The sequence below is a fragment of the Cebus imitator genome, unplaced genomic scaffold (genome assembly GCF_001604975.1).
Source record: "Cebus imitator isolate Cc_AM_T3 unplaced genomic scaffold, Cebus_imitator-1.0 Scaffold412, whole genome shotgun sequence".
Taxonomy (NCBI): Eukaryota; Metazoa; Chordata; class Mammalia; order Primates; family Cebidae; genus Cebus; species Cebus imitator.
This window is the reverse complement of record NW_016107727.1, coordinates 1,415,065-1,436,285: the sequence shown is the minus strand read 5'-3', so window position 1 is coordinate 1,436,285 and position 21,221 is coordinate 1,415,065. Positions and strand designations below refer to the sequence as shown.

At 34.8% G+C, this 21,221-nt stretch overlaps 1 long non-coding RNA gene across 1 annotated transcript; it reads left to right on the top strand.

Moving 5' to 3' along the window:
• The first annotated feature begins 6,145 nt into the window (after window positions 1-6,145).
• On the top strand, window positions 6,146-18,011 carry LOC108289710. The gene is made up of 3 exons (XR_001819277.2): window positions 6,146-6,159; window positions 8,340-8,346; window positions 17,939-18,011. It is a non-coding gene; the product is annotated as an uncharacterized LOC108289710 (long non-coding RNA).
• Window positions 18,012-21,221: the final 3,210 nt, after the last annotated feature.

Below are 21,221 nucleotides of genomic sequence, written 5' to 3'. Positions count from 1 at the left end.
CTATGCCCAGAATGGTACTGCCTAGGTGGTCTTCTAGGGTTTTTATAGTTCTGAGTTTTACAATTAAGTCTTTAATCCATCTTGAGTTAATTTTTGCATAAGGTGTACGGAAGCAGTCCAGTTTCAATTTTCTGCATATGGCTACCCAGTTCTCCCAGCACCATTTATTAAATAGAGAATCCATTCCTCATTGCTACTTTTTGTCAGGCTCATCAAAGATCAGATGATTGTAGGTGTGTGATTTTATTTTTGAGTTATCTATTCTGTAACATTTGTCTATGTATCTGTTTTTGTACCAGTACCATGCTTCTTTGGTTACTGTAGCCTTGTGGTATAGTTTGAAGTTGGATAGTGTGATGCCTCCAGCTTTGTTAATCTTGCTTAGAATTGCCTGGGCTATTTGGGCTCCTTTTTGGTTCCATGTGAATTTTAAAATGTGGTGTTGATCATGTCGGGGTCACCACCTGAGATGTTGATCACCACCTACAGAGGTCTGTCCTGCAGATCCTGACTCAGCAATGGATGAATAAATACACTCAAACACACCAGAGTACAGTGTAAGTATCAGGCTAGAAGGTCATCAACTGCTCTCAGAGGTTGATTGCTGCTAACCGACCACTACTCCCTATTCCTCCTTGCATTTATTCAGTATAGATTTAATAACAGAGGATCTAAGTCAACATGCTTGTGTATAATTTACATGGTTAAAATAGTAGTTTTATGAAAGATAAAAGGTTTTGGTTCCTGGGCCCAGAACAAACACCATTAACATGTAATCCCCCTTCAACCTCCCCGTGAGAGGACCATTTGGCACAAAGTTTACATGAGTAAACAGTTAGAATAGAGACAAAGGACTGGGGGGTAAACCGACTTAACTGGTGAGGTTTTATTATCCTTAATCTTAACAATATAACCTAATGCTCTAAGGTAAGAATGAGCTGCATTCAACCATTCTCATTAAAACCTTCTGAAAGGTTTGAGACTATAATCTTACATATTCCCTAATATTTCCCTTAATATTTTGCCAACCACCCTGAGTGAATCTCAACATTAAAATAGTTTTTTTCTAATTCTGTGAAGAATGTAAATGGTAATTAAATGAAAATAGCATTATATCTATAAATTACTTTGGGCAGGATGGCCGTTTTTATGTTACTCAACCTTCCTATCCATGAGTATGGTTTGTTATTCCATTTGTTTGTGTCCTCTCTGATTTCCTTGACCAGTGGTTTGCAGTTTTCCTTGAAGAGATCCCTAACTTTCCTTGTTAGCTGTATTCCTAGGTATTTTATTCTCTTTGTAGCAATTGTGAACAGGAGCTCATTCATAATTTACTTTCCTGCATGTCTGTTGTTGTTATACAGGAATGCTTGTGATTTGGGATATTGTATCCTGAGACTTTGCTGAAGTTGGTTATTAGCTTAAGACGCTTTTGGGCTGAGGTGATGGGGTTTTCTAGATATAGGTTTATATCATCTACAAACAAAGATAATTTGATTTTCTATCTTCCTATTTTAATACCTTTTATTTCTTTAACTTGCCTGATTGCTCTGGCCAGAAATTTCAATGCTACATTGAATATGAGTGGTAAAAGAGAACACCCTTTTCTTGTGCCTGTTTTCAAGAGTAAAGCTTCCAGCTTTTACCCATTCAGTATGATATTGGCTGTGGGTTTGTTATATATTATTCTTATTATTTTGAGGTATGTTACTAATAATACCATACCTAGTTTATTGACAGTCTTTAACATGAAGGGATGTTGAATTTTATTGAAGGTCTTTTCCACATCTGTTGAGATAATCATGTGGGTTTTTTTGTCTTTAGCTTTGTTTATATGATGAATTAAATTTATTGGTTTGCATATGTTGAACCACCCTTGCATTTCAGGGATGAAGCCAACTTTATCATGGTGAATAAGCTTTTTGAAGTGCTGCTGGATTTTGTTTGCCAGTATTTTATTGAGAGTATTTGCATTGATATTCATCAGAGATATTGGCCTAAAATTTTATATTTTTGTTGAATCTCTGCCAACTTTTGGTATCAGGATGATGCTGGCCTCATAAAATTAGTTAGGGAGAAGTCCCTCCTTTAAATTGTTGGGAATAGTTTCAGTAGAAATGATACCAGCTCCTCTTTGTACCGCTGGTAGAATTCAGCTGTAAATTCTTCTGATCCTGGGCTTTTTTTGGTTGGTAGGCTATTTATCACTGCCTTAATTTCAGAACCTGTTATTGGTCTACCTAGGGATTCCATTTCCTCCTTGTTCAGTCTTGGGAGGGTGTATGCATCCAGGAATTTACCCATTTTTTTCTAGATTTTCTAGTTTATGTGCATAGAGGTGTTTATAGGATTATCTGATGGTTGTTTGTATTTCTGTGGAGTGAGTGGTGATACCCTCTTGTTATTTCTGATTGTGTCTATTTGATTCTTCTCTCTTTTCTTCTTTATTAGCCTACCTAGTGGTCTGTTTTATTATTTTTTTGAAAAACCATCTCCTGGATTTACTGATTTTGTGAAGGGATTTTTGTGTCTCTATCCTTTTCTGTTCCACTCTGATCTTGGTTATTTCTGGTCTTCTACTAGCTTTGGGGTTTATTTGTTTTTGGTTTTCTACTTCTTTAAGTTGTGATGATAGGTTGCTGACTTGACATCTTTCTAGCTTTTTGATGTGAGCATTTAGTGTTATAAATTTCTCTCTCAACACTGCATTAATTGCATCCCAGAGATTTTGGTATGGTGTCACTTTGTTCTCTTTAGTTTCAAATAAGTTCTTGATTTCTGCATTAATTTTATTATTTACCCAGGAATCATTCAGAATCATGTTGTTTGATTTCCATGTAGTTGTGTGGTTTGGAGTGTGTTTCTTAATCTTGAGCTCTAATTTGATGTGCTGTGACTCACAGAACTGTTTGTTATTATTTCAGTTCTTTTGTATTTGCTGAGGAGTGTTTTACTTCCAATTATGTGATTAATTTTACAATAAGTACCATATGGTGATGAGAGTGATGAATATTCAGTTGTGTGGGGATGAAGATTTCTGTAGATAACTATCAGGTCCACTTGAGACAGAGCTTAGTTCCGGAGCTTAATACCTTTGTTAATTTTCTGTCTTGATGGTCTGTCTAATGCTGTCAGTGAGGTGGTAAATTCTCCCACTATTATCATGTAGCAGTCTAAGTCTCTGTAAGTCCCTAAGAACTTGCTTTATGAATCTGGGTGCTCCTGTATTGAGTGCAAATATATTTAGAATAATTAGCTCTTCTTGGTGAATTGAAACTTTTACCATTATTTAATGCCCTTCTTTGTCTTTTATGATCTTTGTGGGCTTAAAGTCTGTTTTGCCAGAACTAGGATTGCAACTTCTGTTCTTTTTCTGTTTTCCATTTACTTGGTAAATTATCCTCCATCCCTTCAATTTGAGCCTATGTTTGTCTTTTCATGTGAGATGTGTCTCTTGAAGATAGCCCACCAATAGGGCTTGATTCTACCTCGAGCTTGCCATTCTGTGTCTTTTAATTGGGGCATTTAGCTCATTTACATTTAAGGTTAATGTTGTTATTATAAATTTGATCCTATCATCATCACGCTAGCTGGCTATTTTGCAGACTTCTTTATGTGGTTGCTCCATGGTGTCACTGTTCTGTGTACTTTAGCATGTTTTTGTAGTGGCTGGTAATGGTTTGTCTTTTCCATATTTAATGCTTCCTTCAGGAGCTCTTGGAAGACAGGCATGGTTATGACAAATTCCCTCAGCATTTGCTCGTCTGAAAAGGATTCTATTTCTCCTTCTCTTATGAAGCTTAGTTTGGCCAGATATGAAATTCTGGGTTGGAAATTCTTTTCTTTAAGCAGATTGAATATTGGTCCCCAGCTGCTTCTGGCTTTCAGTGTTTCTGCTGAGAGGTTTGCTGTTAGTCTGATGAACTTCTCTTTGTAGGTGACATGATATTTCTCTCTGGCTATCCTTAAATTTTTTTGTTTCATTTCAGCCTTGGAGAATCTTATGATTATGTGTCTTGTGGTTGATCTTCTTGTGGAGTATCTTACTGGACTTCTCTGGGTTTCCAAATTTGAATGTTGATGTAGATCAAGCCATTTTCAGACAACTACCATGAGTTCTAATTTTATCTCAGGTTTCAGAGATTTTAAAAAATGACCGTGGTTTTCTTAATGCACTTACAAGTAGTCAGCAGAAGGGTAACTTCAAACTCTAATGTCAGGATTTCATTTTCACTGTTTACAAAGTTAACATGATTTGCAATAAATTTTTTTTTTAGAAGTTGAGTTTGACTTTTATGAAAATAATCAATTAACTATAAGTAACACATCAGATCAGCAACTGTTATTTTTCAATTTAAAGTTTAGGGATATGCCAGAAGACATACAGACATATATATTATATATATATATATTTGCCTAATTTTGCTTGGTGGAATGGCATTAAAAAGTGGGCATTGAGTTAATAAATGCTCTTTTTAATGGGATAAATAGGAAAGTGCTACATATGAAAGGCAAGGTATTTTATATTTTTATGTCCCAATTTGTCTATCCTACTGGCACAAAGAGATCTGTACTTGAACAATGCATTTATACAGATATTAAAAACTTAGAATGCTTCATTTGAGTAAATGTAACTAATAATCAAAGTGAGAAAGGTCTGTCTTAACAAGGAGATAATATGCATCCAGAGAAGTTTGGTTCCATTGTGAAAGATGGGAAGGATTGCATCTATTTATCTGAAGAAGCCTGTTCATCTTTGCAAAAGTCAACCATGATAAATGTTAGTAATGAGGCAGAATGGATAGCATATTTATAATTGGATCCTGTTTTCACCTGTAGTATCAACTCTAAATATTTTATTATATAAACCATATCCACTTGTTCTTTGACAATTTCTATTTATCATTTAAAAAACTGATAAGAATTAACAAAATGTGTGGGGATAACTTAACGGGATACTGATGGAAAAATGTAGATAAATTATTATTTTGTATCAGAATCTAAAATAAAATACAGACTCTCCTCCTGAAATTATTAATAGAGTCAAAGATGTTCTATAGGTACTTTGTAGGGCTCCTCTTGGCTGTTGTCAATATATGAACCTTATAATGGGAAGTACTACAGTAGTCCTAATTAATAAGTGAAAATGTATTACTGATACATTTAACTTTCCTAAAGCTTAGGTATGTTTGCAATGACTCAGATTCAATCAACAGTTTAAGGCACTGGCAGTACTTATGCTTACAGTATCAAAGCTCTAGGTAACTGCTACTTATCCTTTAATGCTATAGCTATTACCCATTCAATCATTATTACATCAAATTTTCATGAATATTTCAGTGTGATACAAATTATTTTAGATTTAACTTTAAAATTATTCAATATCAGTACCAAATGATATATTTTTTATTATTGTTATACTTTAAAGTCTGGGATACATGTGCAGAACATGCAGGTTTGTTACATAGTTATATATGTGCCGTGGTGGTTTACTGCACCCATCAAACTGTCATCTACATTAAGTTCTGCTCCTAATGCTATCCCTCTTCTAAGCCCTCACCCACAACAGGCCCCAGTGTATGATGTTCCCCTCCCTGTGTCCATATGTTCTCATTGTTCAACTCCCACTTATGAGTGAGAACATTCAGTGTTTGGTTTTCTGTTCCTGTGTTAGTTTGCTGAAAATGATGGTTTCCAGCTTCATCCATGTCTCTGCCCAAATGATATCTTTTTATTTATCTCACTGGATTTGTAAATTTTAAAATTTTGCCAAAAAAGTGCACGTTAAATTATGAGCACTTGTTTTATCAGTTGGTATCTTCGTGGCACATATATGATCTCTTTCACACATAAGGCAGAATTTAGGAAAGGGTGCCCAAAAGTATAACATAATTTGCTTGAAATGAAGGAATCTTGGATATTACCTAGCCATTTGTCCTTAATAATCCGTCTGAGAGATAAAGTGTCTTGCAGAGACACATATGGTTATCAGAACTGGGAACTCTAACTCTACTTTCTGTTGAAGTTTAGAATATCAGTTGATTTCTATGTGAATGAAGATTTTGTTAACTAAATGGCCCATAGATCAGTCGTCTAAATTTCAGTTTGCTTCATAACAATTTGTGGGGAAATATTCCTTTTCCAGAGGGTTAACAGGCTGTTGTTAAAACATATTGATTCCATGTTGGGAGAATGGGAATGTCCATGACTTGTGCTAAGCCACTCTCCATAAGTTGGATAGTTATATCTTTGAGGAACTCAGAGAAGACTGGGACAACTCATTCTTAAGTTTGCCAAATTTTTAAGGTAGACAGACGTAGGAATGACCCTAATTTATCCACGGATCATCTCCCGAGTGTATAACTTACAAAATACATTTAGGACATAACAAAAGAGCCTAGCAAATTATTTTTCCCACATGATCTGCCCATAGCTTTGGGAATATCTTAAGTCCCAGGAAAAGTAGATAACACTATGTATTTGTACTGATGCAGACAGATAGTGGGAAGGAGTGAAGTTGGATAATAAACGTGGATGGCATGCTCTTTTTAAAATTTGTTGATCCCTAGTTATCTTGTGAATTTTATCCCTGTTAACCATGCTTTTTATTGTGAAGTTATGGGGTAGGAAAATGCGAAAGAGAAATTTTAAATTAGATCACATTTTTTTCTTCTCACACAAGTGTCTTTTTTTCCCTCCCCATCTTTCACCCTGAAGTCAATTCAATGTATGCTGATGATAGTATGAGAAAAAAAGGACACAATCCTATATCCACACATAATCCAGAAAAATATTCAACTATTTTTTTCAATTTGAATATGAATAATGTAGTCCAACCTGAACAATGTCTATAGGGTAGTTAAAAAGAGGATGACACTATCCGTGAGTACACAGCTTCATTTCTGAAATTTTATAATGTCTGCTGTTACCATTTCCTCAGCCTCAGAAACTATGCCTTGTGGTCCTTTTATTTATTTTTATTTTTTTATTTTTTTTTCTTTTTTGAGACACTGCTGCAACCTCCATCTCCCAGGTTCAAGCAATTTTCCTGCCTCAGCTTCCTGAGTAGCTCGGTTTACAGGCACGTGCCACCATATCCGGCTAATTTTTTGTATTTTTAGTGGAGACGAGGTTTCTCCATGTTGGTCAAAGTCCTAGTATTAAATTATACTTACTTTATGCTACCCGAATTGTTGCTGGTTAAAGAGAAGAGAAATTTCAGATGCTCTCGTTTGGTAGTAAGAAAAAATTTTATCATAATCAGCTACAATTTAGGTAGAATATATAACTCTGGCATTTAAAAAATTTCGATAGCTTTAGGGTTACAAGTGGTTTTTGGTTACATGGATAAATTATATAGTGGCGAAGTTTGAGATTTTAGTGCACCCATCAAAAGAGCAGTGAACATTGTAACCAATATGTAGTTTTTATTCCTCATCCTCCTTCCACTCTCCCCTTTCTGAGTCTGCAATGTCCATTATACTAGTCTGTACGCCTCTGTATGCCTCTGCATACCCATAGTTTAGCTCCCACATGTAAATGAGAATATACAGTATTTGGTTTTTCTATTCCTAAGTTACTTTGCTTAGAATAATGGCCACCAGCTCCATCCAAGTAGCTGCAAAAGACATTAATTTGTTCATTTTTATGCCTGAAAACATTGGCTTTTTTTCTATAAAAACTAAAGCTCTGGCAGCATACTATATGTCCCATACTATGCTAGAAAAAATATCCATATTTTTCTTTGTTCCCCAGATGTCCCTTAATACCTCAGTATTTGAGTTATCAGACTCCAGAAATGGGAGAAATTTCTTCCAACCACAAATTTGCAAACTCATTATTTTAAAAAGGAGTGTTTGGCTGTGTGTGGTCGCTCATGCCTGTAATCCCAGCACTTTGGGAGGCCAAGACAGGAGGATCACTTGAGGCCAGGAGTTCGAGACCAGCCTGGCTAACATGGTGAAACAAATCTCTACTAAAAATACAAAAATTAACTGGGCGTGGTGACGTACACCTGTAGTCCCAGCTACTTGGGAGGCTGAGGCAGGAGAATTGCTTGAATTCGGAAGGTGAAGTGAAGGTTGCAGTGAGCCTAGATCACACCACTGCACTTCAGCCTGGGAGACAGAACAAGACTCTGTCTCAGGGAAAAAATAAAAAGAAAAAAGTAAGAAAGAAAAGAGAAAAGAAAAGAAAAAAGAAAGAAAAAGTGTTTGTAGTAGTAAGATGTTCTTAGCTTTCTTAGGACAAGGCAACCACATAGCCCCTCACTCATTAATTCTTGGAAGGTTTATGAATGGGTGACTAGGCAAATTTTGCTGTTGACCATTGGATTGAAGACCTCCAGTGTCAGATTTTGGTTATGAAAATAAAGAGGCCAGCGAGATTATTCACTTCGTTTTGAGTCTATTCCACTTAGTTCTGACTACTCTAAACAAATGGCATCTTTGCTGTTATTTTTAGGTTAGTGTGGTTTTCTGTGGCAAGGAAATCTGTATTAGTGTTTGGGACCAAAAGAGAATTAGTAATAAGCATTTTTTATTTATTGACATTTCAATGATGTACATTTAATGTTCAATGATTTAGCAGGGCATTTGTGTCTATAATAGTTAACAGAATAAGATTTGAATACACTATTCCTGGCTAATATTTCTTGTAAAATTAATATACACCTTTGCTACACTACATGCTGGAACTTCAAAACATTTTGAATTTTTGACTTTCAATTATCAGTTTTTAAAAAGGTCTGGTGCAGTGGGGAAGAGAAGAGACATGGATGAATATGAAACAAAGAAATAGGACGTTAATTAGGGAAGGTTAGGCTATGTATAGAACATCGCATGTTCTCACTCATAGGTGGGTGTTGAGCAATGAGAACACAAGGACAGAGGGAGGGGAGCATCATACACTGGGGTCTGTTGGGGGAGGAATAGGGGAGAGACAGTGGGGGGGTGGGGAGGTTGGGGAGGGATAACATGGGGATAAATGCCAGATGTAGGTAAAGGGGAATGGAGGCAGCAGGCCACATTGTCATGTGTTTACCTATGCAAAAATCCCGCATGATCTGCACATGTACCCCAGAACCTAAAGTACAATAAAAAAATTAAAAATTAAATTAAATTTAAAAAATAAAATTATGTGTCCGTTAAGGATGAGTTTCTGTCATTTTTTTCTAACTTCCATGGTCACCTAAAAAAAAAAATTGCCTGTTAGTTTCAAGAGCAATTGTCATTTAGCCATTAAACAGTAGCTAGAATCTGTTTGCTATAATGCAATGAGCATAGTTAGTGGCTACTTAAAAGTAATAAACTGCATCACTAACATGCCCACCACTGGGCAATAAAGAATCATAATCTTAATCCATATATTTCATAAAGCTGTATTTTCTTCTTTAAGATTATCATGTTTTCAGAGTAGCCACACACATCTATTTAATTGCTGAAGTAAGGACAAAAACACCTGTAAAAGAAACACTCAGGGTCATTTCATATTAAATCCATTAAAATAGATGTTAAATCTTACAAAACCCAGAGCTGTTGCTACTAAATGCTGAAATGTTATTTTTGTAGAAAAAGGATACTTATTGATTGAACTGAAGTCCTGTCTTTTATCATAAAAATATTTAAAATTATTGATACTTTATTTCTGACTTGTACAATAGTGACTATATTTGAGTAGAATACAAACTGTCTTAAAATAATTATAATAGACAAAATTAATAAAGTTGAAATACTTTTGGAGAGAAAAAAAGCTTGTCATGACAAGAGAAGTACAAATTGATGAACTATCTTCAGATTTTAAGATTAGGGACAAATAATAGCATATTCAGTTGAGAATGATGGAGTAAGGATTTAAAACTTTATGCTGTAAAAATTAGTTGAAAAAATTAGGAATACTGGGACTGGAAAATATAAACCAAATAATAATAGTAATATAATAATCACGAGTATAATTATAATAAAAAGCTTAATAGGGAGAAAGGACCGGGTTTCTTCAAGGGGTGGAACCAGGACCAGTGGGTAGAAGATAAAAGGATGAATATTTGTGGCTGCATATTGTGGAGAAAAAAGGCACAGCTGACATAAGATTGAGTTGTCTCAGGAGGGAGTGAATTTATTTATACTTTGGCCAATTAATTAGTGAAAATGCTATAGCAAGTTTTTAAGTGTCATATTGGTAGGGCAAGTTAAAATAGATAATACTCAGTGTTCATTTCAAATTGTCATGAGTTTGACTGTTTGATTATAATAATACAGGAAAAATACATTTGTTACAGCTAATTTTTCATGCTTTCATTTGGAGTGCATTCACTTTTAGATGTTCTCCTTAGTTGGACAAGTCACTGACATTCCATTATATGCTTTGAAAATCCACCAAGACCTATTTCTTTTACTCTAACTACTTTTTCATGCAACATTTTATGTTCATATTCAAGCTAGATACTATTTGGATTAATATTCAGATAAGTTAATATTAATCCTGGGAAAATATTACATACCTAGACAAATCCATTTACTTGCTAATCTTTCTTTGTCTCCACAAAATAAAAACTTCCATGGCAAGTATGTTTTGACCAACATGTAAATAAAAGCATCACTGGGAAGTAAGTACTTCAATATATGGAAATGGTAGAAAATCTATCAAGTTGAATAAAAAAGCCACTGAATTAGCAGCATTGCTCAGTGGAGTGGTTCCATCATGCAATAACTCAGATAAAAATGACAATGTTTTATTATGTTAGAGATACTGCGCATCACATTAAATGCACACCTCTCACAGCAAAGATCACCATTTAGTGAAGAAATGAAGAAATATCTAATCAGCCTTATCAATAATGAATTTTCTTTTCAGACCAGTTCACAGCTTTCCTATTCCAGGGCTTCATTGAGAGAGATATACTGTGAGCTCCCCTTGATACACAGTTTTAACAACTAAAATGAGTGTCTATTGGTACATTAGACATCCTCATTTCAAGGGCCATTTCTCAAAGAGCTAAGATGTTAGCAAGGAATTGAAGATGGGCCATGAGCAGGCTGACTAAACTATGTCTTTGCATAATGCTTTGCCTGATGATTCTAGTATATACTCTGTTTTTAAAAAGATACCAGTTTTTGGCAAAATTGTGATACAAAACAAATTGCCTTTAGTATTTGTTTTATGTCTCATTTCAGTTACTCATTTTCTCAGATACTTTATTCTCTCATTTTGGCTATTGAATCTGAAGCAATGCTCAATTATAAGGCCATCTCATTTTCTTCTATTTCCCTTTCCTTCTTCATTTCTCACAAAATGTGCCCATTATGTGTCCCCTTTCCAAAGATCTTTGATCTCTGCTAGGGGGCAGGAACAATTTTGAGGTTGGTTGCCTGCTTATTAATATATTATGTACTATTTCTTCTTGGCATTTTATTATTTCTCCTCTTTGTTGAATGCAATAACGATAACTTTTAAGTAAAATAAGTGGTAATTAATGGTAGAACCATTAAGCAGCTGGGAGGTCCATTGTGGTGATGGCAGTGATGAATAGGATTTGCGGGAGGTACTTCTGGAATGAGGGCCAGCTTGATACACATACTCAAATATTCTGATTTAGTAAGACTTGGACGAGTCACTATGAAGCAACTATATAAAAAAATCTACAAAATAACTAGCTAGCATCAGAATGACAGGAGCAAATTCACACATAACAGTACTAACTTTAAATGTAAATGAGCTAAATGCCCCAATTATAAAACACAAAATGGCAAGCTGGAAATATAGTTAAGATCCATTAGTATTCTGTCTTCAGAAGACACATCTCACATGCAAAGACACACTTAGGCTAAAATCAAGAGATGGGGAAAATTGACCAAGCAAATGGAAACAGAAAAAAAACAGGGTTGCAGCCCTAGTTTTTGACAAAACAGACTTTAACCAACAAAGATCAAAAGAGACAAAAAGACATTACATATGGCAAAAGGTTCAATTCAACAAGAAGAGCTAACTGTCCTAAATATATATGCCCCCAATACAGTAACACTCAGATTCATATAGCAAGTTCTTAGAGATCTACAGAGTCTTAGGCTCCCACATAATAATAGTAGGAGACTTTTAACACCCCACTGACAATATTAGACAGATCATTGGAACAGAAAATTAACAAAGATATTCAAGACCTGAACTCAGCTCTTGATCAAGTGGATCTGATAGATATCTGCAGAAATCTCCAACCAAAAAAACAACAGGATATACATTCTTCTCATCACCACATGACACTTACTCTAAAATAGATTGCATAATCAGAAGTGAAACACTCATCAGCAAATGCAAAATAATTGAAATCATAATAGTCTATCAGACAACAGCACAAACAAATTAGAATTCAAGATTAAGAAACTCACTCAAAACCACACAACTACATGAAAATTGAGCAACCTGCTTCTGAATGACTCCTTAGTGTATAATGTGATTAAGGCAGAAATAAAGAAGTTCTTTGAAATTAACGAGAAAAAAGAGATAATATTCCAGAATCTCTGGGATGCAGCTAAAGCAATGTTAAGAGAAAAATATATAGCACTGAATGCCCACGTCAAAAAGCTAGAAAAATTTCAAATCAGGAACCTAACATCACAGCTAAAATAACTAGAGAACCAAGAACAAACAAGCCCCAAACCTAGCAAAAGAGTGGAAATAACAAAATTGGAGCTGAATTGAAGGAGAAAGAAATGTAAGAAAAACCTTCAAGAAATCAACACAGAGCTGGTTTCTTTTCAGAAATTAATAAAATAAATAGACGAATAGCTAGACAAATAAAGAAGGAAAGAGAAGAATCAAGTTGTCACAATCAAAAATGATAAGGAAGATATCATCACTGACTCCACAGAAATACAAACACGCATTGGAGAATACTATAAACACCTCAATGCACATATACTAGGAAACCTAGAATAAACTGATAAATTCCTGGACATATACACCTTCCCAAGGCTGAACCAGGAAGAAACTGAATCTCTGAACAGAGCAGTAATTAGTTCTGAAATTGAGTCAGTAATAAAGTGCCTATCAAACAAAAAAGCCCATGACCAGATGGATTTACAGCTGAATTCTGCCTGAGGTACAAAAAGAGTTGTTATCATTTCTACTGAAACAATTCCAAACAATTAAAAAGGGCGGACTCCTTCCTAATTCATTTTATGAGGCCAGCATCATCCTATTATCAAAACCTGGAAGAGATACAACAAAAAGAGAAAACTTCAGGCCAACACACCTGATAAACATCGATGCAAAAATCCTCAATAAAATACAGGCTAACCAAATCTAGAAGCACATCCAAAAGCTTATCCACTATGGTCAACTTGGTTTCATTCCTGGGATGCAAGGTGGGTTCAACATATGCAAATGAATAAATTTAATTCATCACATAAACAGAACTAAAGACAAAAAAGCAAAAAACAGAAAACATGATTATCACAATAGATGCAGAAAAGCCCTTCAATAAAATACAACATCACTTCATGTTAAAAATTCTCAGTAAACTAGATATTGAAAGAATATCCCTCAAGATAATTAGAAGCATATATGAAAAACCCACAGCAAGTATTAAACTTAATGGGCAAAAGATGAACACATTCCCCTTGAAAACTGGCAGAAGACAAGGATGCCCTCTCTCATCACTCCAATTCAACATAGTATTGGAAGTTCTGGCCAGGGCAATTGGACAAGAGAAGAAAATAAAGGGTATTCAAATAGGAAGAGTAGAAGTCAAATTATCCTTATTTCCAGGTGACATTCCTTATTGTCTCAGTTTATTGTCTAAAGCTTCCTAAGCTAATAAGCAAATTCAACTAAGTCTCAGGACAAAAAAATCAATGTGCAAAAATTGTTATTATTTCCATACACCAATAACAGGCAAGCAGAGAGCCAAATTATGAATGAAATCTCACTCACAATTGCTACAAAGAGAATAAAATACCTAGCAATACAATTACAAAGCTAAGTGAAGGATCTCTTAATGGAGAATTACAAACCACTGAAAATGGTCATACGTCCCAAAGCAATTTATAGATTCAATGCTATTTCAATTAACTTACCATTTGCATTCTTCACAGAATTTTTAAAATCTATTTTAAAATTCATATGGAACTAAAAGAAGAGCTCGTGTAGCCAAGAAAATCCTAAGCAAAAAGAACAAATGTGGAGGCATCTTGCTACCTGACTTCAAAGTATACTACAAGACTACAGTAACCAAAACAGCATGGTACTGGTACAGAAACAGACGCATAGGCCAATGAAACAAATACAGAACTCAGAAATAAGACCACACACCAACAACCATCTGATCTTTGACAAACCTGACAAAAACAAGCAATGGGGAACAAATTCTTTATTAAACAAATGGTGCTGGGAGAACTGCCTAGCCACATGCAGAAAATTGAAACTGGATCCCTTCCTTATACTGTATACAAAAAATTAACTCAAGATGCATTAAAGATTTAAATGTAAAACTCAAAACTATTAAAAAAAACTCTTAAAAATTAAGCAATAACATTCAGAACATAGGCACAGGCAAAGATTTCATAACAAAAACACCAAAAGCAATAGAAACAGAAGCAAAAATTGACAAATGGGATCTAATTAAACTATGGAGCTATTGCATAGCCAAAGAAACTATCATCAGAGTTAATAGACAACCTACAGAATAGAAGAAAATTTTTGCAATCTCTCTATCTCACAAAGGTCTAATATCCAGAATCTCTAAAACCTTAAACAAATTTAAAAGAAAAACAAATTAAAAAGCATGCATACGACATGAACAGTCACTTCTCAAAAGAGGGCTTTCATGTGGCCAAAAAACATATGAAAAAAAGCTCAACATCAGTGACCATTACAGAAATGCAAATCAGAAACACAATGAGATACCATCTCATGCAAGTCAGAATGGCGATTAATATAAAGTCAAGGAACAATAGATGGTGGCAAAGTTGTGTAGAAAAAGAAACACTTTTACACTCTTAGTGGAGGTGTAAATTTAAATTAGTTCAACCATATGGAAGACAGTGTGGTGATTTCTCAAAAGTCTAGAAGCAGAAATACCATTTGATCCAGCAATCTCATTACTGTGTATATACCCAAAGAAATACAATTCATTTTATTATAAAGATACATGCACGCATATGTTCATTATAGCACTATTCTCAATAGCAATAACATGGAATAAACAAAAATACCCATCAATGATAGACTTGATAAAGAAAATGTGGTACATATACAGCATAGAATACTATGCAGCCATAAAAAGAAACGAGATTATGTCCTTTATAGGGACATGGATGGATCTGGAAGCCATTATCGTCAGCAAACTAACTCAGGAGCAGAAAATCAATCACCAAATGTTCTGACTTATAAGTGGGAGATGAACAATGAGAATGCATGGACACATGGAGGGGAACAATGCACACTGGGTGGCCTATTGCGGGAGGTGAGCAGAGGAAGAGCATAAGGAAGAAGAGTTAATGAATGCTGGACTTTATACCTAGGTGATGGGTTATTCTGCACAGTAAACCCTGATGGCACACATTTACCTATATAACAAATGTGCACATCCTGCACATGTACCAGGGAACTTAAAAATAAACGTTCAAGAAAAAAACAAATGTATGGGGCTGTAACTTTTATTCATTCAGAGACCTAAAATACTTATTCACAGAATATATTGTGGTTCTTGATCGTAGCCTTGAAATGTCTTAAACAAAATATTTTTAAAATAGTGAAGATGAGAATTTCTTCTGCTTAACCAGAGTAAAACTGAGTCCATCAGTTTTGTTTCTTTCTTTTTATGTGAAGATGGGCAATAGACTTTGCTTTTTAAATAACTTTCTTGAAGAAAAATAGATATGTATACAATTAGGTAAGTTTGGATGTATTCTTATACCCATAACCACAATAAAAGTAATAAACATATTTTGTCACCAAATATTTCTTTCTGCCCTTTTATTTGCTTGTTTTGTATTAAAAGCAGTTAATATATTAATAATATCTACCCTTTCCACATGATTCTTAACTGCACAATACAGTATTGTTAACAGTAGGTACAATGTAGTACAGCAGATTTCTGGAACTACTCTTCTTACATACAGCTAGTGCTCAACTTACGACCACGATTGGTTCCAACAGACCGGCCATAACATGATTTGGTCGTAAGTTGAGTAGGCTATATGTACATTACTATGAAATGATGTTATAAAAATCTTTAAGTCATATTTTATCATAATTTTCTTTCATTATTGTTATATATCGTAAGTTTCTTTGTTCATTTTATGCCATTTGTATCATCTCTACACCATTTTGTTTCTTATTTTTACATTCGTCAGGTTTAAGTAAAACACTGCATTACCAGTACAACTGGTTTAATATTTGCAAAACATACAAAATTACAAAATACAGGTGCACACAAAAATACAAAATACAGGTGTAAAAAAAACCATAGGAAACATTTTCCCAATTGCAAAACATCAAAATATATAAACATGTACAAAACATTTTATTGGCCGCTGGTGCTTGGCTGTGGATCGTTGATGTCGTCATCTGAGACAGCAGTTGTGGTTACCGGAGTTGGTTTTTTCATAAACATGGTGAGCTTTGTCTGAATTGTATGTTTCTTTTTTTCTTCATAAATTTCATGATATGGACGAAACACATCGTGTGCCATTCGTTCAATCCTTGCAAATCTTTGGATGTTTGGGTCCATTGCTTCGAAATGTATAAGACGTTTATTGGGAGGGGTTTGATGAAAAATACATATCCAAGACACAAAACACAAATTGCTGTACCGAGTCTGGGATAACAGTTGAAATGGTGCATGCGGAGATGGTAGTGCTGCGGGAAGCTGGTCCACACTGTCATACGCCCAGCTGGGCAACGTTTGCACTGCCAGACGCGGAGCAGTCATGGCTAGCGATTGTGGTCATAAAGTCGAATGGTCGTAAGTTGCATAGGTCATAAGTCGATCAATACCAGTAATAGAAATGTTATACACATTAAACAGCCACCCCCTCTGTCTACTGCAAATTTGCCTGCTGCTGGGCTTCTCAGTGCTCCTCTAACTCCAGGGTGATCAACCATCCTAGTTTGCTCTGGATTAAGACATTTCACAGGAAATAGTACTTTCAGTACTGAAACTGAGACAATCCCAGGCAAACTGGGATGATTGGGATGGTTGCTCATCCTAAATCCTACCCCTATTCCCATTATTTTCACCACAGCATTTAAATTGAGTAAATGCTTTTACCAGAGTTTGAAGGTTTGGGGTAAATTTCCTCTGTCACTGTCTGTAATCTCTTTAATGAAGCTTCCTTTCCATGAGATTTAATCAGGGAACTATAGTCTCCGAACCTATTGGAAAGAAGAGACATAGCATTTAAGGAAAAAATAAGGTGCAGAATGTATTCATCCAAGCATCTGTTAAGTACCAACTCTGAGTAAGACACAGAACTACTAGTGCTCGACTTACAACCATGATTGGGCCTGCGGACCGGTCGTAATACGATTTGGTTGTAAGTTGAGTAGGCTATATGTACAGTTGAAATTGTGCACGCGGAGATGGTAGTGCTGCTGGAAGCTGGTCCGCACTGTCATACGCCCAGCTGGGCAACGTTTGCGCTGCCAGATGCAGAGCAGTAGTGGCTAGTGATTGTGGTCGTAAAGTCGAATGGTCGTAATTTGCATAGGTGGTAAGTCGACCAATACTTTGTAAACTTTGCCAAATTCATGAGCATGTTAAGTATTTTTATCTATTCATAACAAAATATTATAAACTGGGTACCTTATAATAACACAAATGTATTTTCCACAGTTCCGGAGGCTGGAAGATCCAACATCAAGTTGTTTGAAAATTTAGTGTCTGATGGGGGCCCACTTTCTGATTCGTAGCTGATGAAGGGGTGACAAGATTCTCTTTTAGGCCTCTTATATAAAGACACTAATCCTATTCATGAAGGCTCTGCTCTTATGACCTAATGACCTCCCAAAGGCTACACCTCCTAAAAAAAAAACCACATTAGGGGTTAGGAATTCAACATATAAATTTTGGAGAGAACACAAAAATTTATATCATAGAAGCTAATGGTCACACATGAAAATTATATTTATGACCTAATTCAGACTATGTATCAATAGATTCAGAGGCCTGGGTTGAGTGACATTAACAGATTTTAAAATGTAAATTTATAATCTGTGATGGGTACATTGCATTATTTGAAAATCTGTATTTTATATTAGTAAAAAGGGTTATACCGTTATTTTACATGCATAAGTTTATGTTAAGTTTTCTGGGAGGTTAGTCTGAGTATTAACAGACTTAAAGACACTCTGAATAGTAGCAAAGTGAAATTTTTTCTAAATATCTGATTTCAACTTTCACCTGCCATCTTCTAAAAAGCAATTTCTTCTAAAAATCAATTAATCTGCACAATTAATGTTCATTTAGAGCTCTAGTTAAGCAAGCTTTACAGGGTTTAATTACCAGCCATGCTAATCTAGATTATTACTGAGATTCTAAGGTATTGACAATAAATGCTTATTTTGATCAATTTCATTTTGTATTTAAAACATGCAGGTGAAAGTTCTTGAATTAATAATCCCATAGAAATGTTAAGTGTCATTTTCCTAGAAAATGCTTAAAAGAATATGGATGGCACCATTGGCATTGTTTGCACAGTAGTTGATAAACTGGAGACTAGTCTTTCTTCTATAACAACATCCTTTCCTTCAGTCACTTCAAATATTTACTATTCTTCAAATTTATGCGCTCTTGAAATTTTGTATCTTAGGCCTTAGCAAAGATGATACTTTTCAACTTGATTTGGTAATATTGACATTCACTGCAAAATAAAAAGAAACACTGCCAGCTTAGATTCATTCTGTCTGTTGGTTAAGGTAAGTTTCAAAACAATTTTTCTTGTGGGGAGAATGTTAAAATTTATTTCAGAAAATTTGATACATAAAATATAAGATTAACTGTGGCCATGGAAAATGATAAATTGGTGAGGTGACATACATGTTAATTATATTGATTGAATCTTTCTATATGTATACGCAAGTCAAAACATCATGTCATATAGCATGAATATATAAAATTATTGTCAATTTAAAATAAATAAGGAGGTAGACAAATAAATATTATCTCTGATATGCTTTCTCTATGTTACAGTAATTATTTCAAAGAGAGACCAGACAAAGTTTGCTTTAATAGATTGCCTTTTAAACTTTCAGAGTATAAGTTTTGTTTTAAGTAAGACTTTGATTATATCCAAAAGCTGCAAAAAAGAGACAACATGACAAAATAGAAGTCAATGTCTATAAAAGTTATAGAATAGAGTATGATTCGTCTTTTTATATCTAAAAAAAAAGTGGCTTTGGTTTAAATACATACTTCTTAAACTCTTTGGGTTCCAAGAAGGCCTGAGTATTAACAGACTTAAAGACACCCTGAATAGTAGCAAAGTGAAGTTTTTTTCTGATTCGTAGCTGATGAAGGGGTGACAAGATTCTCTTTAGAAACTTGTCACAAATATACAAAAAGGAAATTTGTTATCAGAATCCATATGAATTGTGTTAGAAGCAGGCAACCTTTAGGGTCCAAAGCAGCATGTATATGATGTCTATAGATAACTGTTTGCTCGCTCTGTCTCTGTCTCTCTCTCTCTCTCTCTCTCTCTCCCTCTCTCTCCATCTCATCCTCCTGGCCTCAAAATCTCACTCCTACTCCTCCCATTCCAACTTTTTCCCCTCCCTCCCATTTCCTCTCCCTTCTGATATTTCTCTTTCATGACACCTCTACTTTCACCAGGAAGTTCTTGCTTTTCTCTATATGTCTGCTCTCTTAGTATTTTCTACTCAATAATCCTTTTTATATTTTCCAGCTGAAATTCTGCAATCTGGAACATTTAATATAGTTGTCTTTATTAATTACTATTACTTTAATTTGGCAAATCTCCTTTTGTCAGACTACATCATGAGTTACTGTACAATTTATGCTTCTTTGGGTAATTTGAACACTCCTGTTTCTGCCTGTGGTCATTATGGTATAAACAAACATCACACAAAAACACTGGCCTGAAATTGCACCCTTTACAATAAATTTGATTAGAAAAATTCCATGTAGATGGAAATTTTAGGTAAGTCAAATATTATAACTGACATGCCCGGCATATCGTGCCTCTTCTGTCTCTGATGAGCTGTGCTGCTTTGTCTCTATTGACTTCAATTAACTCACTTGTAAAACTCTAAAGGAACCAAAATTGATGATAATGGTCTCCTTATATTCAAACATGCTTGGAAGTTCAAACGTACAATTTTAGGCAATATTATTGACGTGGGGGGATTTTGGGAGAGAGGAAGACCATGAAATACTATCTCATTATGCAAATACTTTTAAATGTAGTTAATGTTAATGTTAAACCTTATCTTGAGAGGCTTAATACTTTAGTTGCTCTCTTTAGAAACACTTGCTGTATCCCCAGAGCTAGTGATATTTGAGGAAAGAATGAATAAAAAAAAATTATTTTCATGTAAATACCCTCTCTTTGGAAAAGCACCTTAAAAAAACAGAAACATAATTTTTAAACCAAAGATAGTCTGTTGTATAGTATTGATTGCCTCCCAAGAGGGCCAGAACAAATAAGTTCACTTTGGTGAACACTCTATTTGTAGAAAATATAAATTCAAAGAAATGCTTAATAATCTCTTGATGATCAGATTTTATTTTCATCAATATTTAGACCCTACGTACAAGACCAGGGAAGACTATGACAACCTACAGAAACAGGATTCAAGGGGAGAGGCTTCAAGTGTCTTATGAAGTCTAGAATTTTATCTGGACGGCCACTCATAGAATCATGAGCTAAAGAGTGATACAGATCCCTAAGGCACAGTTAAAGCTGGAGAAGTGAGACAGCAACAGGGGGCTCCTGGAGAGAGGTATGTAATAAGGAATGCTATCATTTAGTTTTTTTCTTCAACACAAACTCATTATAGAAATAATGTCATCTTGTGATTAAGATAATAGACTTTAGAGATAAAATAGACCTGAATTTTAATTTAGTATCTACAGAGTTTGTTCTTGGACATGTTAATGAGCTTTTCTGAGAATTTTTTCTCATTTGTAAACTTCAGAGAATAATAAGCATCTCATATGGTTGTTGTAAAGATATATGAGTTAATTTGTTTCTTTTAGTAAACATTCC